This window comes from Salvia splendens, chromosome 4 (genome assembly GCF_004379255.2).
Source record: "Salvia splendens isolate huo1 chromosome 4, SspV2, whole genome shotgun sequence".
NCBI classification, from domain to species: Eukaryota; Viridiplantae; Streptophyta; class Magnoliopsida; order Lamiales; family Lamiaceae; genus Salvia; species Salvia splendens.
The window spans coordinates 20,491,826-20,507,905 of NC_056035.1; positions in this window are offsets into that span (position 1 = coordinate 20,491,826).

Consider the following 16,080-nt stretch of genomic DNA (forward strand, 5'->3'; position numbering starts at 1 on the left):
AATTGTATTCCTGGAATTAATTGGTGGAATAATATTTATTCCCTTCCCCTCTTTGATGTGGAATTTGGATTGGAGGAATTTACTTACTACTATCTTATGATATTAGTATTATGTTGTCAACCAAACAAGTTCAATTTTGACTGAAGCATCAATGCTAATCTTGATAGTATTGGAAAACCAAACCTCAGTAAATAAAGTGATGAATCATCTCATTTACTTGAATTGTGGAGGGGGTGGGATCAATGGTATCTATTCTCTTGAAACATAATTGATGCTTCATTTTTAAAGCATAGCACAATTTTATGGGGACCCCTCAAAAAAAAAAAAAGAAACACCTAGAGAGAAGTGTGATCATTAGTAAATGGCATGGGAACAAGGTAAATCACATCTTTTTACATGACTAATTAGGTCCATCCCATTATCCCAAGGGTGCATCTATACCATGATGTTGATTATGAGTTATGGTATTAATCAATCTAACTCAATGCAATAATTAAGAAACTAGGAGATGGTGACAATGCCCAATATTAGTAATGTCTAATATTGCTAAAAGCCATAAATCTGGCTAAGTAATTATGTACCATCTGATCATGCAAAAGGAAATGATATTCTGAGCATTAGGAAAGATCATTTGATTCTGATATGTTTGCATATTTTATTCAGTTTGGAGGAATCTATGAAAGAACTTTTACTTAAAAGCATAAATTCCTCAACAGTTTTTGGCTGGCATGTGGATAGAAATCACATTATCATGGCACCAATATATGTGTCGACACATACAAAATTAAATTTGAAATTTATCATGTTTAGCTCGAGAATCTAATCTACTCGTGCTCATTGAATTAAATACAAAAAACAACCTACTTCATCTCATGATTACATATTTTCCCTTTTTTTTTAAAGAGAGTGTTTATATTCTTGTAAAATGTCATTCCTTCGTTTTATTTCTCATACAAGATTAGTACAATATTTTTGTTGGTTTCTGGGGATTACAAGAGATAACAAAACCCGGGCGTAATACAACCCAAAAGAAAGGAAAAGAAGGAACTGAACTTTAGAAATTACAACGTAGAATCGAAACTACTAAACCAGTATGATTAGCCGAGTCGAGGAGGCCTCTTCCCGCAAGACGAGATACGCCCCGGTAGTGCTCTTCGGTTTGGCGTGTCGTCCCCAAAGGTAAAACGGCTACGTCTCTATTGATGCAGCACCGCAATCAGTAGAGCTCCGGCGAACGGGATGGAGGAGAGAGCAGAGCTTCGACAGAAAACAATGCAGAGAGAGGGAGAGAGCTTATGATGCAGAATGCTTGTATGTGTGTCTTAATGCAGTGGTATGGCTAGCCTATTTATAGGCCAAGCCACCATGCAGGGTCAACCAGCCATTGAAGGCTCATCATGGCAAATTCGTAACCGACGTCGGTTACAGGCGTGTGGCTGGAGTGTGCCACCCGTGTGTGGAGCGTGTGGATTTCTCACGTGGCAGTCGTGACTGTGCCTCGCTTGACGATGTGTCAAGCCACTTGGATTGCTGACTCGGCGGTGGTCCAAAAAGAATAGTTTGGGCCAAGCCCCAAGCCCAAAGACCACCCAAAGACCAATTGCCAAGATCCAAGATCCAAGTTCAAGATCGGGCCCGGGCCCGGGCCCGAGGCCCGCGAGCGCGAGCGCGAGCACGGGCTCGGGCGGGCGGGCGGCGGCGGCGGCGCGCGCGTGTGGGCTCTTTCACCCATCTTGGTCCACTATAATTATTAAGTAACATAAAGTCACTTAATTTATACACATTAAAAGATGTGTTAATCCTCCAATGTGGGATAATTAACACTAGTTAATTATTCCCTAAGCTCCAACTCCAAGCTTTAATAAAAGCTAATTATGCCCAACTTTAATCCACTATTTCTCACTCACCGGAAATCGGATTTGAGAAAGTGAATATACTACATTTATCTACGTAAAATGTAGATCGACGCTATGTCATTTAATTTCACAAAATTAAATGTCTCGTCACATTTATTATTTGGTCAAAATCCATTGACCGGGCATATTTAATACCATGATTTCTACAATTTTTCCTACACTAGCACAACGATTAGATGTTATAATATGCAAACGTTTAGCAATTCTTGGAATTAATATAACGGGGTGCGTTATGATGATACCAATTTTAGAATGACAACATACCACCAACCTCGTGCTTTTATGTGGCACGTTATCATGCAATATTATGGGCGTATCATGCAATATTCATTAGTAAACGTTTTAGATGGATTTACAGATTGCATGATAGTAATAGGTAGATTGCAGTGTAGATGATTGAGTATTGCATTATTGTCTATAATGCAAAATAACTGTATACGAAAGCAATCAGTCTATATATATAATGCAAATTAAATATTTTATGCCTATAATGCAATACTCAATAATCTACACTGCAATACACCTATTACTATCATGCAATCTGTAAAACGCCTACTAAAGAATATTGCAGGATACGCCCCCAATATTACAGGATAACGTGCCACATAACAACACGACTTCGTTGGTGGTACGTTGTCACTTTTAAGAAGGATTGTCATCTTAATACATCCCTTAATATATATGTATAAATTGGAATTAATAATTGAAAGAAACCGTTAGAAAAGGAAAGATTGCAATTAGAATCAATTACACAAATTAGGAGATTGACAGAATATTGTGTAATCAATGATCTTACCATGTACATTGTCTCCTACACCCTATTTAAAGGGTACTCTATACAATTGAGAAATCATCCCATTCAATACAAATCAATAGTGTTCTCTCCTCTCTAAATATGTCGATTATACCATTTAACATGGTACCAGAGCGGATTTGGACTCAGAAAAGGTATCATCATCGTCCTTGATACCTCTCTCGGCTCTTTCTCGTGTTACCTTTCTCGGCCCCTTTCCTGTACCTGTACTTGTACCAGCAATATGTCAGACGAAGAAGATAAAAAATTAACAGAAACTACCAACCAGTCCATAACGGACGAATTTGCCCGGCAATTTGCCAATTTCATGCGCAATAGTTTTGCGATGAACCAAAACCAAAACAACCCACCAAAACTGCTGTTGTGTTATACAAAATCGACACACAGCCCCTCCACATCGGTGGGGACAAACTCAACGGAGAGAATTACGCTCTCTGGTCCGTACTCAAGAAGGCATCGATAAGTGGTCGGGGAATGATATCTCACGTGACCGGAGTTCCACCTCTCCCACCACGAACCGATCCAGCCTTCACGCAGTGGCAACAGGCTGATCACTATGTGTTTACATAGCTGGCTCAAAACATCGAATCTCGACTAGTCGGTCGAATCTCACAACACCCGACGGCCAAACACATCTGGGATGCGTTGGCCGTCACATATGGAAGCGGATGAGACAGAATCCAAGTGTATGATCTCCAATTCAAAGCAAGTACACTGAGACAAGGGAACAGTTCATTAGACAAAATATGGAGCAAGTTGCACGAAATATGAATTTCAATTGATCAAAAGTAGAGTAATCCAATGAAGTGCCCAGAAGATATTGAAATCCACAACAAATTCATACAAGATCAGAGATTGTGCCAATTTATCTATGCAATTGATAACAAGTATGAATCAACCAAGAGGGAAATACTGAAATTGAATCCACTTCCCTCAGTAGATTTCGCGTACAACCTAGTCCAGCAGGAGGAGACACGCCTCCGGATATTACAGACGGGGAACAATGGTGGAGCAGTCACCACCAATGGAATCGGGACGGGTCTCGCCTTCCGAGGGTGGCAGAACCACTCCGGCGGCTCGTGGGGTGGTGGTTGCGGCGGAAATGGGAGAAAACATACAAAACAGAGCGATGAGAAGGACAAATTGAAGTTAGTTTGCTCCTATTGCAAACGGAAAAAGCATACGAATGAGTCATGCTTTGAGCTCATCGGATATCCCGACTGGTGGGAGGAAAAGCACGTCAAACCGCCGCCGCCGCGAGCACCATGGAACCGCGGTGGGCATGCCGCCGCAGCGATCGGAGGCCAAGAGATGGGAGGCGCCATCCAGCTAGCAAATCCAGCCGACCTCGCCACAGCCCAACCGGCGAACAGGACCGGGACGGCAAATTCATCGCCGGAAGGAGTGGGAGCATCATCGCCAATTGGAGTGAGGAATTACATGGAGAAGAGGAGACGGAGACGGCGCCTAGGGTTTCAGGTAAAGAGAAATTTGGGGCTCCTTTTATTAGGGAGCCCCAAACTTCAAAGAAATTCCAAAAGTTACCCCAAATTCCTAATAAATGCCGGAAATTACCCCATTTTCCCTATAACTTCATAGATAACCCAATTTTGTGTAAAAATCAATTTCAGTCCCTCAGAAATTATGGAATTGCGTGTCAGGTATCTAGTGGATATGAGAAATATAATAGATGGATATTTGATTGTGGGGCAACTGATACGATAACTTATGATGCCTCAGATCTTACAGGGATTCAAAAACCTCAGAAATCCCATATTCAGACAGCTAATGGGGAGTTTACAAAAGTTGAGGGGCCCGGAACTGTGAAAATATCACCTACCCTTCAATTATCTAATTGCCTTTACATTCCTTCAATGTCTCATAAATTGTTGTCTATTAGCCATGTCACGAAGGAGTTAAATTGCACCTTATTGATGCAACCTCATTTCTGTCTGTTGCAGGATATCCGGACCGGGGAAATAATTGGATGTGGCACTGAACGTGATGGGTTACTATGTAGACGAGATAGCTCAAAAAGGGACTACCATGCTAACTCACGGGTCTGCCAATAGGAAAGCTTGGCTTTGGCATCGGCGCTTGAGACATCATTCTATCGGTTACTTAAAATTATTGTTTCCTAATTTTGTTTCTAAACATGATGAGTATTGTGAAACTTATTTTTTGGCCAAAAGCCACCGAACCTCTTATCCTTTGAATAATACTCGTGTTGATTTATCCTTTTCTTTAATCCACTATGATGTTTGGGGGCCCGCTCCTTTTCTTGGGGGGCATGATCTTAGATACTATTTAATTTTTGTATATGACTGCACTCGCATGACGTGGGTATATTTCATGAAACAAAAATCCGAGGTCTATACACAATTTTCACACTTTTTTAACCTCATAAAAACCCAGTACCAACACTCTATAAAAATTCTGAGATCAGACAATGGAAGAGAATTTGTTAATTCGGCCATGAAACAATATTTTCAAGAAAATGGTCTGATTCATCAAACCAGTTGTGCCTATACTCCCGAACAGAATGGTGTAGCCGAAAGAAAAAATCGTTCCCTCCTTGAAATGACCCGGTCTATGCTCATTGAGTCAAAAGCCCCAAAATACTTCTGGCCAGAAGCTATTGCCACCTCAGCCTACCTTTTGAACAGATTACCCACAAGTATTCTCAAATACCAAACACCACTCCAAGCCATGTCCTCCTTCACTAAAATTCCACCACCTTTAACTCTTGAACCACGAGTCTTTGGGTGCTCCGTTTTTGTTCATACCCCAAAATATGAACGAACCAAACTGTCTCCTTGTGCAATTAAGTGTGTCTTTGTGGGGTATGGGGTAAACCAAAAGGGGTATAGGTGCTTTGATCCTAAAACTAACCGCATGTTTGTCACGATGAACTGCAATTTCCTTGAAACCGAATACTTCTATACCCACCTTAGCAGTCATGGGGAGAATAATAGTAAGGACCCGCTAAGTTGGATATCAGCGCCAATGCCAACACCAAGTAATCCTGCAGCGGACCTAACAGATGCGGCAGTAAGCGATTCCGCTGAGCAGGTCTCTGAAGTAGGACAGCCCGTTCCTGAAGGTGACACACAACCAACTACTTCCCCGTTGAGGCTATCCGATGTAAGTTCTGATAACCCTGCTTCTCCAGTTTTCTTTGCTACTGATGATGTAAGTGTAGAGGAAGAAGCAGGCCACGATGTGGTGAACACGAATGAAGAAACCAGTGGGGTAGAAGAGGTTGAAGGAATTGACCCTGACACAGGGGGGGTACATTCTTCCACCCGGGGCCAACAGGGGAGTTCCGCCAAAAAGATATACCCTGGAGAGGATTAATAGGAAGGCTCGCTACTCTGTGGCTTGCCTAGTTACGAGTAATCTGACAGAAATGGCTCAAGCATTTGAGAAGGCACTGTATGACGAAGAAGAGATCCCACAGTCATGGGAAGAGGCTATGCAGCATAAGCACTGGAGAGAGGCAATGCAAAAGGAAATAGATGCACTGATCCGGAACAACACTTGGGAAACATGCATCTTACCCAAAGGGAAACGACCTGTAGGATGTCGATGGGTTTTCACTATCAAGAGGGGACCAGATGGCTCAGTTGAGAGGTACAAAGCACGGCTAATCGCAAAGGGCTACACCCAGACATATGGGGTAGATTATTCAGAAACTTTCTCTCTAGTGGCCAAGATGAACACAATTCGAGTCTTATTGTCTGTGGCGGCAAATAAAGATTGGCCACTATATCAATTCGATGTGACGAACGCCTTTCTTCATGGTGAGCTAAAAAGGAAGAAGAGGTGTATATGGAGGCCCCTCCTGGATTCGCAACAGACTTCAAGATAGGGGAAGGATGTAGGATAAGGAAAACTTTATATGAGTTGAAGCAGTCCCCAAGAGTATGGTTTGGGAAGTTTGCCGGTGCAATGATTAGCTATGGATACAAACAGAGCAACTCTGATCATACTTTGTTTCTGAAAAGGAGAGGAGATAAAATCACTTGCTTAATCATATATGTCGATGACATGATTATCACAGGTGACGACTTGGAAGAAATTGAGAACTTGAAGAAGAATCTGTTTCAGGAGTTTGAGATGAAGGACTTAGGGGATCTCAAATTCTTTCTTGGGATCGAGGTGTTGAGATCATAAGGAGGGATCTTTTTTAGATAAAGAAAATATATTCTGGACATTCTTGCAGAAACGGGGCTCCCAGAGTGTAAACCGGCTTATACGCCTATAGCAGTTAATCATGGATTGCAGATTGATGATAAAGCTGAGTTGACCGATCGACGGTGATATCAACGACTAGTTGGATAGCTTATCTACCTATCACATACTAGGCCAAACATTGCCTACGCCGTAGGGGTCGTGAGTCAGTTCATGCATAAACCACAGACGGATCATATGGAGGCAGCGCTCAGAATTTGTCGATATCTGAAGGGGACAACGGGACATGGAGTGCTATTCTCTAGAAATGGGAACCTTGAGATTCATGGATACACGGATGCTGATTGGGCCGAGAATCCGAATGATAGGAGGTCCACCGCGAGATATTTTACCTTTGTTAGAGGTACCTTGGTGACTTGGAGAAGTAAAAAACAGAAAGTGGTGGCTCTTTCCAGTGTTGAGGCAGAGTTTCGGGGTATCAAAAGTGGACGAACTGAGATAATGTGGCTAAGAAGGCTGATGAAGGAACTTGGTCTCTCTCCAAGAAAGAAGTGCCAACTATACTGTGATAATAAGGCCGCCATAAGCATTTCAGAAAATCCGGTTCAACACGATCGAACCAAACATGTCGACGTGGACAGACACTTTATCAAAGAAAACATTGAAAGGGGATTTGTTGAACTACCATTTGTTCGCTCAGAAGATCAGCTTGCCGACATGTTGACGAAGGCAGTCAATACGAGAGCCTTTGGAGATGTTCTTTGCAAATTGAGTATTGGAGACCCCACCACTCAATTTGAGGGAGAGTGTTAGAAAAGGAAAGATGGCAATTAGAATCAATTACATAAATTAGGAGATTGACAGAATATTGTGTAATCAATGATCTACCATGTACATTGTCTCCTACACCCTATTTAAAGGGTCCTCTATACAATTGAGAAATCATCCCATTCAATACAAATCAATAGTGTTCTCTCCTCTCTAAATATGTCGATTATACCATTTAACAGAAACATTTGCAAGGTAAAAAGAATGAGTAGGAGAATGAAAGTTCAATGATTATGGAGAAGGTAGATGTAGCACGGTGATTGGTTGAGGGCGACATAAGTGGTTGCTAGAAATGACCATGGAACTAAATTCCGCCGGAGAAGAAGAAGAAAGTGAGGAATAATTTAATTAAAGGAATCTTAACTACAAAATAAAAGGTGATGGACATATTCTATGCTGCCCATCGCCACAAAAAATGGATTCTCATCTACTTTAATTAATTTCCCTTTCCACTCTTTTATTCTCATGGACTTCAACACAGTTTAAGATGCTCTAATCAGTCATGAAGTATATCATTTGTCCTCCTCAGTACACCTACTCCTACTCTCTTACATTTTGGTTGAGAGAGAGAGTTGCCCTTTGATTATTACTAGTGATTATATTGTCAATATTTTTTTATTGTTTATTCTTTGGGATGGGGAATCGTTTAGTAATAAAATTTCTTACACGCATGAATAAAAATAATTTGATCTTATTTTAGGTGTTTGTATAGAGTAGATAGGATTTCATGTTGGCTTGGTTCGATTGTGTTTTATTTACTGCTCCCTCCCTCTCAACTAAGATGACACTTTCCTTTTTAATTTATATTAACCAAGATGATACAATTTTATTGGTATCTTTCTCTCTTTAATTAATACATTTCTCCATTTTTTTCTCTCTCCAATTAAATATCCAGCTCTCTTTCTCTCTCCATTTAATACCCACACCCACATTTTCTCTCTGTAATTAACCAATAACTCTTAAAATCTCGCGTCATCTAAGAAATGTATTGTATTAGTCGGGACCAGATGAAGTAGTATATCGTCCCAGAATAGGAGTTCATAATTGACTTGACATGGATTTTAAGAAATATAAAATAAAATAGGGAAAAAAGTTAAGTGAAATATGAGTTTCACTGTTAAATATTACTTTTATAATAAAATATAAATGAAATGAGTTCTTTCTTATTTGATCAATTATACATTAAAATTGAGGCTTGTTTATTTATATCGGACTTGAAGGAGTATTAACTTAGTCAACAATGACTCTTCATTAGCGCCGGAGGTTCTCTGCCAACTACTGCGGCCCATATGAATTGATTTCGGCTCAAAAGTCAGTTTTTGATTGGGCGTTGCCTTAATTTGTTATGGTTTTCTTTTTGAATATGGCCTTAAGATAAGATGATTTTTTGCACAATATTTATTATACACTGGGTGAGTTTAGTAGGTTAATGGGATTATCGAAGTCGTATAATAACACTCCATTTAATTTATCTTAATTAAGTGTGATAATGATCTAATTTGTATGTTTGGTAGGTTTATGAAAAATATTATTTTTTTATATTCCGTCTGTCCCAATTAAGATGCCATGTTTTCTTTTTTTATTTGTCTCAATTAAGATGACACATTTCATTTTTTGGAAACTTTCTTTCTCCAATTAATATACTCAACCACTTTTTCTCACTCCAATTAAAATATTCATCTTTCTTTCTCTCTCTATTTTAATACTTACACCCACATTTTCTCTCTCCAATTAAACATTTTAACCAATAACTCCTAAAATCACGTGCCAGCCAAGAAATGTGTTATCTTAGCCGGGACGTAGGGAGTATTGTTTAGTAGGTATGATATAAAAAAGATTAAAATGTATATTGACAATATACCCTTTTAATTTTTATAATTTTACCAAGAATTTATGTTAATTTAAAAAAAAATTCTATATTTTTTTTCTTAGTTTAGTTAGAAAAGGGTATATGCTTACGAGTGAAGTCTTGCCAAGAGAGCAGGGATGAAGCTCGAGGGGGGACTGATGGAGTACGTACTAAACAAGCCCAACAGCAGTAAAGCCCATCAGCCTAAAGCCCAAGAAAGAGTATCAGTTCGGCATGACTAAAGAGTATCAGTCCGGCATGACTAAAGAGTTCAGTTCGGCACAACCAAAGAGTTCGGCCCCAGCCTACAGCTCGGTAAAAGCCAACCAATCAAACTCTGCTCTCAGGTCGGCATCAAGCTCTACTCTCAGATCGGCAAAAGCTGCTCGGCAATAATTCAGCAGTTCGGTCTCAGTATTCGACCGAACTAGGAGATAGTGGACTCATGCAGGATTTCCACCTCCACTACACCCACGATCTATTTAGTGGTGTCAAGCAGTCATTAACTCATGCAGGATAGTGGACCCATGCAAGATCGCCACGATCTCCACGACATCCACTACCTAGTAAATGGTGCTGCATGCCACGATCTTGGTTCAATGTATAAATAGAACCTAGATCAGATAGATAGGGTTAAGTTCGGTTAAGCTCTCTAGAGATAAAATATCATATAGCAAGTCTGTGTTGTAAGCTGTAATCCCAGATCAAGCAATACAATCTTGCCCTCCCTTCTTCCCGTGGACGTAGATTTACTTCAGTAAATCGAACCACGTAAATTCATTGTGTCGTAGTCTTTATTCTCTACCAGCATTTACTAACATCAGAAATTCGCGGATTCATCACTGGCGCCGTCTGTGGGAAACAGAGAACAAAATTTGTGATAAAGCGAATTTTTGACCCTTTTCCACCCCAAAAATGCGTACCAGATCACGTAACACCCGTAACACCGTTCGCGATAACCAGGAGGAAGCTAGTCCAGCCCGCAGCTCTGGGAAACAGCCTCGGGAGACTACCTCCTGTTCTCACGGTGAAGGAACTAGCCGCTCCAAAAGCCGTCACACCGAGTCTTCCCAGCAGCCCGATTTGAACGAGGCTGTCAAGCTGTTTTTGGCTGAAAAGCAGGAGGAATTCTTAACCTTCCTGCAAAAAAGCCAAAAGCAGCCGGAGACGAAAACGGCGGATTCTCCCTCTCCCTCCATACGAGACAGTCACTACCGCAGTAGTGTCATGTCTTCCAGGAGAAAGAATCCTCGGTACCGGAATCACAGGAGAACTCCATCTCCTCCATACCGAAGAAATGTCGGGTTCGCCATGTACGGAGCATTGAGGACTCCGTTCTCGGACGATATTACCCGAACTCCCCTACCACAGAACTACCGAACTCCGTCGATAACCTATGACGGACTCGTGGATCCTCATGATTTCTTGGGACGCTATCAATATAACATGGCGAACCAGGGTCTCAACGAGGTCCACATGTGCAAGCTGTTTCCCGAGCTGCTCATCGGGAACGCAAGAAGGTGGTTCGATAGCCTCCCCCAAGGCAGCATTAGATCTTACCGAGATCTAATGGATGCATTCCATAGGAGGTTCTTTCAGAAAGCGGAAGTCCGAATCACTTCGGCTCAGCTGCTTTCCATTCGTCAAGGTCGCGACGAAAAAATCAGCGACTTTATGACAAGATTCCACAAGGAATGCCTGCAAGTAGACGATCTCAACGATCTGCTTGTCATCTCGGCATTCCAAAATGGAATCCTGCCCGGAGCTCTCTACAGGAAGCTCGTTGAGTGCGGTCCGCAGACAGCTCAGGAAATGTGGGACATTGCGGACCAGTACTCCCGGGCCGATGAGGCAGACCGTCGCAAACGGTCGTTAGACAGCTCATCGTCCCGAGGAGACAGAAGGAAGCCCGATCATAGCGATCAGGGGCATCCTCGCCGGACTCCATTTGAAAGAATTCAAAGGGCTCCGGTGCAAGACAGATTGGGACCCCGTCTCAATCCCGAGAAGCCGCCCGCTCAGTTCGTACCGCTGAACAAGCCGAGAGCGGAAATTTTCGAACTGCACTCTGACCTGTTCGAAAAGCCAAAGCGGATGACGAAATCAGCCGCGCGCCGACCCCAGGATAACTACTGCTCCTACCATCAAGACCACGGTCACGATACCGAGGAGTGCAGAAACTTGGCTGCAGGTATCGATGTTCTTGTGAAGGCAGGGACATTGAAAAAATACCAAAGCAAGCAGTCAAAGAAGAATAAGAAGCAGAGAGGTGCGAACTGCGCTCCTCAGGATCCGAAAAGGCAGCCGGATCCCGAAGACGATGACGAGCCGCAATATGATGGAGTAATCCAGACTATTGACGCTCTCCCTGTCGGAAAGACCAAGTCGTCCCTGAAGTCAGAGCGCAGAGGCTCCAATCGAGAGGAGCCAACGCATAAAAGGCTGAAGCAGGACGAAGTGATTACGTTCTCGGATGCTGATCCCGTCCCGGCCATCTCTCCTCACCAAGACGCCATTGTCATCCAAGCCGGAGTGGCAAACAAACTGATCCACAGGGTGTTTGTGGATACAGGAGCGTCAGTCAGCATTCTTTTTAAAGAGTGCTTCGACAAACTAGAAGTGGACCCAGCTCGGCTCAGTCCGGCTCCGCTTCCCCTGAAGAGCTTCGCCCAGGAGGACACCCGCCCTGAAGGTATTATCAGCCTTCCGATCACGGTGGGGAAAGCGCCTACTAGCTCCAGTACGATGATTGAGTTTTTCGTGGTGAAAGCTCGGTCCCCGTACAACGTCATCCTGGGATGAGACTGGCTCAACACAGTTCGGGCCGTTTGCTCTACTTATCACCTCACCATCAAGATTCCCACTAAAGGTGGGATAGCGGTCATCCGAGGTGATCAAAAGAGAGCAAAAGAGTGTCTGCAGATTGCGCTTAAAAGTGCCGAGCAATCAGATCGGCACCACCAAGCATAGCAATCACAGCAGCCGGAGTCAGAGGCAATGACCGAAGTCATACCGGAGCCGAATTCGATGACAGTTCAGCTGTACGAAGACGATCCATCCAGAACGGTTAAGATCGGCTTCGCGGGAACGCCTCTACTTCGGGAAAAAACCATCCAGCTCCTCAAAGAGTATAAAGATGTCTTTGCATGGTCTCCGTTGGACATGACCGGAGTGCCCCCCGAGGTAATCACTCATCGGTTAAATATTGATCCTTCGGTCCGGCCGATAAAACAGAAGCAAAGACTCTTTGCGGCAGAACGAAGTCAAGTCATCCATGACGAAGTCCGTCAATTATTGAAGGCGGATGTGTTATTCGAAGTGAAGTATCCTTCGTGGGTGGCCAATCCTGTCATGATCAAGAAAAAGGAAGGAGGATGGCGGATGTGCATAGATTTCACCGATCTAAATAAGCACTGTCCCAAAGATTGCTATCCCCTTCCGAACATAGATAAAAAAGTAGAAGCTTTGATAGGCTTTGAAATTTTTTGTTTTCTTGATCTGTACAAAGGATACCATCAAGTTTTAATGGATGAGATTGACGCTTCAAAAACGGCCTTCATTACTGATTTCAGCATTTTCGCTTATAAAAAGATGCCATTCGGTTTAAAGAATGCCGGAGCCACTTATCAAAGGATGGTAGACAAGCTTTTTCGGCACCTGATTGGAAAGGAGGTCGAAGTGTATGTTGACGATATAGTCGTCAAAAGCAAAAGCACTTCGGAGTACGAGCACAACCTCAAGTCCACTCTCAACGTGCTCAAGAAAGCCAACCTCAAACTTAATCCCCAAAAGTGTACCTTTTTGGTAGATTCGGGAAAGTTTCTGGGTTGTTGGGTTTCAAAGGACGGACTCAAGGCAAACCCCTCAAAAGTTCAAGTCGTTCAGAACATGGCAATGCCGAAGTCCATACATGACGTGCAAAGGCTAACCGGATGTCTAGCCGCACTGAATCGATTCCTTTCCCAAGCAGCCGAAAAGCAACTGCCGTTCTTCAAGGTGTTGAAAAAGGCACCAAAGTTCGAGTGGGGAGCCGAGCAGAAAAAGGCCTTTGACGAGCTCAAAAGTTATCTAGCCGAGCTTCCTATTCTCTCTGCTCCAACCGAAGCCGAAGTAATATTCTTATACTTAGCGGCATCGGATCAAACCATCAGCGCGGTGCTTGTACGAGAAGAAGGCCTAAAGCAGCTTCCCATCTATTTTACAAGCCGAGCATTAAGAGGTCCAGAAACCAGGTATCAACCTCTGGAAAAGATTGCTCTGGCATTAGTAAATGCAGCAAGGAGACTGCGGCCATACTTCTATGCTCACAAGGTATGCGTCTTAACTGATCTGCCACTTCGGCAAGTGTTGACCAAACCAGAAGCATCAGGCAGAATCGCCAAGTGGGCTATAGAGTTGGGAGAGCACACAATTGAATATCTACCTCGGAAAGCCATCAAGGGACAAGCCTTGGCAGATTTTCTTGCAGAAGCAAAGTTCGATCAAGCAATTCCTGTTATTGCCGAACAGAAGAATTCTGCCAATGCCGAACTAGCACAGCCCTTGGAATCCGAAGTAGAGCCGCCGGACTGCTGGAGCGGATTCGTAGATGGAGCTTCAAACAAGATGGGAAGTGGAGCTGGTATTTTACTTGTCGCTCCCGACGGACACGAGGTAACCTACTCACTTCGGTTCCTATTCCCCACTACTAATAATGAAGCCGAGTACGAAGCCCTCCTGGCCGGACTCCAGTTAGCGCAAAGTCTGCTCGTCAAATCTCTCAAAGTCCATTGTGATTCACAAGTCATAGTAAATCACATGTTGGGTACAAGTGAAGCTCGTGACGAGAGAATGAAGAAGTATTTGGACAAAGCGCAAAGCATCAGCCGAAGTTTCTCCTATTTTCGGATAATCCGCATTCCCAGAGCGGAAAATAGCAGAGCAGATACCTTAAGTAAGTTGGCCTCAGATCCGAGCTCAAAGGCGGAAGAATTAATGCATCGAAGCATTGATGAAGCCGAGGTACATTCAGTATCCAGCTCGCCGAACTGGATGACGCCGATCTTGCAGTATCTGGATCAAGGACAATTGCCCGAGGATAAGAGAGAAGCTCGGAAGATCACGTGCCGAGCACTTCGGTACGAACTTCATGAAGGAGTCCTCTTTAGAAAGTCTTACCTCCAGCCGTTATTGCGGTGCGTAGGACCAGAAGAGACGGACTACATCCTCAGAGAAGTTCATGAAGGATCGTGCGGTAGCCACATCGGAGCCAGAGCTTTAGCTAAAAAAGTTCTGAGATGGGGATATTATTGGCCAACCATGGTACAAGAGGCAGTGCAGCTCGTCAAGAAGTGTACGAAGTGCCAAATTCATGCAAATGTCCCAAGGATGCCGCAGACCGATCTATACACTATGCAAAGCCCTTGGCCTTTCATGCAATGGGGCATAGACATAGTGGGACCACTTCCTCAAGCTCCTCGGCAAATGAAATTCCTTATCGTTGCCGTGGACTACTTCACGAAGTGGGTGGAGGCTGAACCATTAGCTACGATAACGAGCTCAAAGGCATTGGACTTCGTCTGGAAGAACATAGTGTGCCGATTTGGCATACCCCACATCCTCATCTCGGATAATGGGACTCAGTTCACCGACAAGACGTTCAAGAATTGGTGCCAAGAGCTGAACATTCAACAGCGGTTCACTTCGGTCTCCCATCCCCAAGCAAACGGACAAACGGAAGTAACGAACCGGATTCTGGTGAAAGGGTTAAAAGCTCGGTTAGAACAAGCCAAAGGACAATGGGTAGAAAATCTCCCTCAAGTCCTATGGTCCTACCGAACTACACCCAAAACCTCCAACGGTGAAACTCCGTATAGTCTGGTGTACGGCACTGAAGCCGTAATTCCGGTGGAGATCGGCGTACCCAGTCCCCGAACTCTAAATTTCTCCTCAGAAATGAATGACGACGGACTGAGAGCAGAACTAGATCTCGCCGAAGAAAGAAGAGAATTGGCGTGCATAAAAGCAGCCAAGTATAAGGAGCAAGTAGCCCGGTATTATAACCAAAGGGTGAAAAAGCTTCAATTTCAAGTGGGAGATCTCGTCTTGAGAAACAACGAAGTAAGCCGAGCAGAAAAGCTGGGCAAACTCGAACCCACATGGGAGGGTCCATATCGGGTGTCAGAAGTCCTCGGCAAAGGGTCTTATAAATTGACTCACATGTCAGGAGAACAAGTACCCCGAACATGGCACGTCTCCAACCTCAAGAAGTTCCACTTGTAAGAGACAAAAGTCCGGTCAGTCCGTCTCGTGTCTAGTTCGGTCATAGGGGTATATGTTTTTATTTGTTTGTTTCTTACTTGTACCTTTTACTTGTCGTTTTTAAAAAAAGTTTAAAGTTTTTTTTCTTTCATCTTTTTCATTTTTTCTCTATGTGTTTTGTCTCTATGTGCTTGTCGTCTCTTACAAATGGTACCAAGGTATATCGTTCTTTAAAGACT